Genomic DNA, 6,832 nt, shown 5'->3' with positions numbered 1-6,832 from the left:
TTCTCCTTTTTGGTCCAGTTTTGGCCTGGGGTTTTTTAACCCTTTTTGAATTAACCTTAAAAACATGCATATGAGAATTGTTCAATTGTCTTATCTGACACATGTGTTATCTGTTCTGCTGAATTCCAACCTTTATTGTCATTCCCAGTTGATTTACATTTTCTTTGTACAATCTAACACCATAGTCTGTTTTGAGACAGAATTTGTATTCAAGTGCATGTTGGTTTAGACAGGTTTCTCTTTATTTTGAATTTGTTCATTGAAGGTCAGCCATACAAATGTATAATTATTGAAATTTTTTATGTTTTAGGTAGTAGCAGATGAAGCATGGGAAATGTACAAGAAAAGAAATGACTCCTTTATTGTGGATCTCTTTCAAGGGCAGTACAAGTCAAAACTCACCTGCCCTATCTGCGGAAAGGTAGGTGACCTTTTCTCCATTCTTCTTATTCCTTGTTGAAATAGATGACAGAGCTTCTATTCTTGATGATGGACAGTTGAGTTGTCATATTTTCCCATTATTTTTAGATCTCTATAACCTTTGACCCCTTTTTATACCTGTCACTTCCTCTTCCTAAGAAGAAGCGCTTGTTACCTGTGATATTTATGTGGAAGGATCCTTATAAGAAGCCAGTGCAAGTAAGACTTCATTTCAAATTGAGACTAGATAAAAAACATATCTCTCAACCAAAAAAAATTGTCGTGTAGGAACGATACTGCAGTTGATTTGTGCTATTTAATGACATAAAGCTGTCGTGTAATGCCACCTTAATGTTATTCTTTAAATACATATCTCTATTGTAGCTGGTTCTGAGGCTGCCTAAGGAATGTACGACAGAAGTCTTGAAAGAAGAGGCTTCAAAAAAGACAGGAGTGAAACCATCAGCTGTAAGTTATTCACATGTGAAAGATCTATTATGTACTTAAATTATGATCGGAGACAAAAAGAAATGAGATTAAAGATTTTCTGAACATTTTAAATGCAGATGAGAGTATATGAAACATACAAAGGGAAGATCTACAAATTTTATGGGAAAGGTACAGATCTGAGTGCAGTCCAATCAAATGACACAATATTAATGTAAGTATTTCTTAGGGTCTGCGAGATAAATTTATTCCATGAATCAAGTAAGATGCCTAATGCTGTGAAATAAGTAAGACATAAAATGAATAAGTAAGGTGAACAATGTAATTGAGCATACAGTAAAACACGGTTATAGGGAAAGCGCTTAAAATGAAATGCACTGATAGTGAAGTTATTTTCATTTCCCCATGACTTTTAAAATAAATTGTTAAATAAATGGATATGTCGAATTACACTTATAATTAAGCAATATTGTCTGTACCTTGCACTTCGTTATAAGCATGTTTTAATGTACATATATCAAGTACTGTTAATACTTGGACTTTGGGACGTTGATCTAATTCTGTTTTACAGATCTGAGGTTTTGACAGAAGACATTGCTGGAGAACCTGTACACGAGATATACGTCGTTCAAGTAAGCTGCACTTTCGAAATAAGTTTTAAAGAAGTTAAAAGGAATTTGCGACTGATGCTTTAATACATATCTTTAAAATTGACACAATCTCCTTTGATAAAATGGTAAAGTTGGAGCTATGTATTCAGTTTTGTTACTTTGAATAAGAATTTGATTTTGCCAAACAGAAAAAAATAAATTTCTATTATTATTTATTTTTTGTTAACAGAGAACAATAATGCCAAACCAGGTTCCCACGAATGTTCCTCTTGTCGTCGCCGTGCCCCGATGGCTCTAAACTTAAGAGGTGTACCAAGTGTTTTAAAGTGGGATACTGTGACCAGTAAGTGTGATGTAATGTCTGAGTGTACTGAGTGGGGACTGAAAAGATCAATACAGCTGACATATTATAGTACAGTATGTCTGGTAGTTTTGGAGATTTGAAGAAGTGTATTTGTAGAATTTAAAAAAAAAATTGCCAAAAAATTCAGTGCCAGCATTTCCAAAAATCTTTCAGAGTTATTTTAATAGAGTGGTCAGTTGTTTCTGTACTTATTATGAAAACATATAAATGCTTGCAATAAATCTTTAATGTATATGCAATGTATGCAAAATTTAAATCCATATACAAAATTGTTCCTTGTGACATCAGTAGAGATAAAAAAAGAGTCACATCTACATGCATCTCTTGAATTAAAAGTCTTGTTTAAAGAAAAGGATAATTTGATCCTAAGTCATTAGAGCAAGCTCCAAGCTTTGACAAAAGTTGACCAGCTCAAGAAAAAAAGATTAAACTTGAATTTAGAATTAATATTACATGTACAGTATTAATGAGAAACCCAGTAAAAAAAGATTTGGTAGCCAGTATTAACAATAAAAGTACTTGAATTTTACTAGACATCCTTCATGTATATTGAATATGTTTATAAATGGTGGGTTTAGCTATTGAAATGCACTGAGTTTGTACTTATTTTATGGAAATTACAGCACATGTCAGAAGAACCATTGGATGTTACATAAGAACCAGTGTAACATGATCCCCGAGCCTGTGGGTTCTCCGTTCATCGTCAGCATTCCAGAGTCCAGGGCCACCTTCTCACGGCTCAGCACACTGATGGAGGCCTATGCCAGGTATTTTGTAGTATTCTGTGTTTTTTATCAGAAAAGACAAAAGATTCACTCTGCTTGCTTCAAAAGACATATAATTAAGGTTTCTTTAAAGTTATTCTATTAAGAGTTAGCTTTTTTTCTGAAGAAAATAGTTACATACAATTTATGTTCCATCATTAAAGAAGCACAAAATAGAATATTATTACTATGCACTAGTATCTGGTATAATAAAATGATGGATATCTTGCTTTTCCGTATAATGTATAATGGTCACATAATATTTTTGGCACTGTTGATATTAATTTTTTTTTAATTCATCCATTTAGGTACTCAGTTGGGGTATTCCAGCCCCCTGTCAAGACAGAACACAAGATCCATTCCTCAGGCATGAGCAGTAGTAGTAGCCAATCAAGTGGAAGCATCAACAGTCTGGACAGCCAATCATCTTGTAGCAGTTCCTGTACCATCACAGCAGAACAAGACCCACAGAGGATAGGTGTATTCTTTCATCGGTGATACAAACCTAGTGAGATGCTAATACAGATAGATGTAGCATACAGATTGTCTTAGGATTATTCTTTGATTTTTCCTTTGTTTATTTGTCATGGGTTCTTTTATGAATTATAGGATAAAAGAATCTTAATCTATTATTACATGCATGTATGACTTTAAGAGGTTTTTATGTGGAAGAATTAGTTTTTAGAAGAAATTTTTAGAACTTAACTGGGAAAGGTACCCCACAATAGATTTCCAAAATTTTAACCACAATTTATTTACCATGTATTGCACAGAAACCCCTTTTTGCTTCTGATCATGTCTGAGAAAAAATTCGTTAGAAGTTTGTATAAGATATGTAACGGTAAAAAACCGTGTTTTGAATTACAATTATGAATCATTTTTATGCAAAAGAATTCAATGGTACTTAATGTTGGCAATATTTTAAACTAAGAATTATTGAAAATATTAATGAACTAATATTTTGTGTGCTAGACTAATGCTGAAATGGTTTTTATTATCTCTACAGTGAGCAGCCATAATGTTTAATAAAATGTACAGAGCTCTGATTGGTTCCTTTCATTAATATCTGCTTAGCTTGCTGAGTAAACTAAACCTTGTGTTTCAGTCTTTGGACCTGAGCGAGGGTAATATGAGCACGGACAACAGTTACTCCAGTCTGCAGATGGGGAACGTGAGTGATGGATCCTCCACCAGTATCGGCGCCAAGGCTGGGAGTATCTCCTCCCTGGACTCGGCAGGTAGCGGGAGCGGATCCCAGTCCTCTCCTGTATCGGGGGACATGGATATCAGTAGTGACTTGAGGGAGAGTCCAGAGGATGGGGACCACGGGAATTCACCAGAGTCAGCCTCCTTCAAGACTCCCAATCTACCAGAGTTTTCATCTTTTAAGATGCCTAAAACGTAATTATTGTGTGTACTGGTAGAGATTTTTATCCCGGGCCTGTTCACTAATGCATGTTAATAGATCCTGTAGGTGCTGGGATTGAATGCTTGCTGAATATGTACATGTACTTATAGCTTTTTAAAATTCTTTGAATATCATGAAAAGAAATTATACTTTTATTTCATGATTTAAGACACCAAACATATATTGATTTGAATTCATAGCAAAACCTGAATTTGGAACTAAAAATGTTTTACAAAAGCAAGATGTGGTATGTTTTGCAGCAATGAACAAGATCAGTTTGGAAAATCCTCTTCTGACAATGAAACTGACTTAGAGAAGACCAAAACTGTTCCCACCAAGCAAGTCTTAGGCATCAAGTCAGACGAGATGGAGAGATCAAAGCCCCTGTTTTACATGAAACCTGTCAATCAAGATGGGGTGGGGATCCGGGGACCTGAGGGGGAGAGGCTGGAGGATTTAGGTAGGAATCAGTCACAGCCGTAACAGGTTAAAGGAATTAATACATGTATAGTGCAGACAACAGTTCTATACACTCTTTATACATGTTGGTAGTGTGTGGGTAGCTACAGATGGATATTATTTATATTTACAGGAGATGAACCTCTAGATCTTACTTATAAACAGTTTCTCTCTATTGACTGGAAGAATCATGAGAAATTTGATTCCTATGTTTTGGTACAAACCAAAGATATGGTGAGTGTTAGCCAGACAGAGGGAATTAAGAATAATGCACTAACAACTAATGTGTACTTATTGATAAAAGAGTCATGACACTTAAGTTATATCTGGTTTTAAGTTTTATTTTTATTTTTCTCAAGGAGTATGAAGAAGATCCAAGCAATTCTTCTCCATATAATGAAGGTATATGATTGTTTCAATGAAGATGCTTTTAATGCATACCCCTATTCTATTATGACAGGCCCTAGTCGTTTGCTAGAGACAAGATCATAATGTAAAAATTCTGAACAAAAGAAACGAATATATGCCACTGGAGGATTCTTCATAAGAGAAAGCAAGGAATTGTGGGTCTTTTGTAGATTTTTACATGGTTTACATAGATTAGTACATTAAAATTTTAACCCTATTGTGGTTTATCTATTTTGGATTAGGTGTATGAATAAAACCGATTAGTTGTTTTTAGTATCTTGCTCATAAATATTTGGCTTTGCCAACTTTAAAATTAATATATTTAATTATTTCCATCTGATATTTTTAAGGTAGATAACCATATGCAGGTTGCAACAGCTGAATATTTAGAAATGATTGGAACATTACTTGTATGCATAATATATATATAATAAAGCTTTTGTTTAAAATTTCAGATTCAGGAAACATTAATATCCAGCAGTGTATGGACCTGTTTACAGAGCCTGAGATCCTCAGCCCAGAGGAAGCCTGGTAAACTGATATCTAAATGTTTTATATTAAGCTTTGTTTATACATAGCAGCATAAGGCCTGGTAAACTTTGTGTCATATGATAAACTCTGTGTTTTTCTCACTAACTGATATGTACTGTGAAGTTTAATCTTCGAAGACCGATACTGTAAAATTCTCAAATACACGAGGAATTTAGTGTGGCGTAATTTCATGAGAAGCAGTATTCACAATTTAATTTTTTTATGGCTGAAATACAATGTAAGGTCTCATGAGATACCACTTGCAAATTTATGTTCCTATACTAAGAACTTGCATAATAAAAGGAATACATTGTAATTAGAAATGTCTTAAAATTGTTCCTGAAGATTTTAGAGGTAAAATTCCTTACCACATATATATCACGATGATAAGATTTATATTTAGGCTATCTAAATTTAATTCTCTGCTTCTCAGGCCAATTTTCTCCAAAACAGATGCGGGAAGGAGGCATTTTTTTTATCATTTTATTGGCAATAAAGTAGATGAGGGAGGTATTTTTTAAATTTTTGAATTTTCTTTCACATAAAGATAGTTTTTTAAATCACAGATATACTTTCCATGTCTGATTAAAAGTTTTGCTTTATCCTTTGCTTATCAGCATGTGAACATCGTAGGCAATGTCTTTGAATATATTTTCAAACGAAGTAGCCGAAGTCTCTTTGAAAATGCACAAGATGAAACACATCCTTTAAGCCTGGTTTAATGGTGGCTTATAGGTCCTTAATGGTGGTTTAATGGTTGTCTTTAAATCACCATTTAACACCTTTAAGTAACATTTACACCACCATTAAGTTACCATTAAGCCATTTCAAAGTCCTTAATGGGTGCTTAAATGTACCTTAATGGTAGCTTAGTGGTGGCTTAAAGGTCCTTAATGGTAGCTTTTAGACCACCATTAAGTCACCATTAAGCTACCATTAAGCCACACTTACAGGTGCTTAATGTCCAAACTCCATTAAGCTACCATTAAGCCACCATTAAGCCACCATTACGCAGTCGATAATACTGTTTTTATGGGTGAAAAATTATTTTTATAGTGAAATTTTTTCATAAAATATAAATGTCGAGTTCACACATATCTTGATTTGGTAAAAATAAGGAAAAAGAATGAATTCAAAATTGAAAAAAAAAAAAATCGCCACAAGTAAGGCGCGAACTCATGACCTTCCTATTCTGGGGCCATCGCTTTAACCACTAGGCTATAACCGCTCTTACTTCGTCTGTGAAATATTTAACCTTTATTTTTCACAATTTTTTTTGGACTTGTAAAAGTATTTATTTTGTTGAACGTCTCCAAAATCTTGAATTTGATTTATTAATCAAACTATAAAGATTTTTATTTATGGATCTTTTTTAAAAGGCTTATATCACATTCATATTTCTAAACCGTTGAGTTCGGCT

At 33.8% G+C, this 6,832-nt stretch overlaps 1 pseudogene; it reads left to right on the top strand.

Moving 5' to 3' along the window:
- The first annotated feature begins 310 nt into the window (after positions 1–310).
- On the top strand, positions 311–5,518 carry LOC134254066 (ubiquitin carboxyl-terminal hydrolase 19-like; annotated as a pseudogene).
- Positions 5,519–6,832: the final 1,314 nt, after the last annotated feature.

This window comes from Saccostrea cucullata, unplaced genomic scaffold, assembly GCF_032062105.1.
Source record: "Saccostrea cucullata isolate Sc308-1 unplaced genomic scaffold, CSIRO_AGI_Scuc_v1 ctg19053, whole genome shotgun sequence".
Classification (NCBI taxonomy): Eukaryota; Metazoa; Mollusca; class Bivalvia; order Ostreida; family Ostreidae; genus Saccostrea; species Saccostrea cuccullata.
This window is presented reverse-complemented; position numbering and strand designations above follow the sequence as displayed.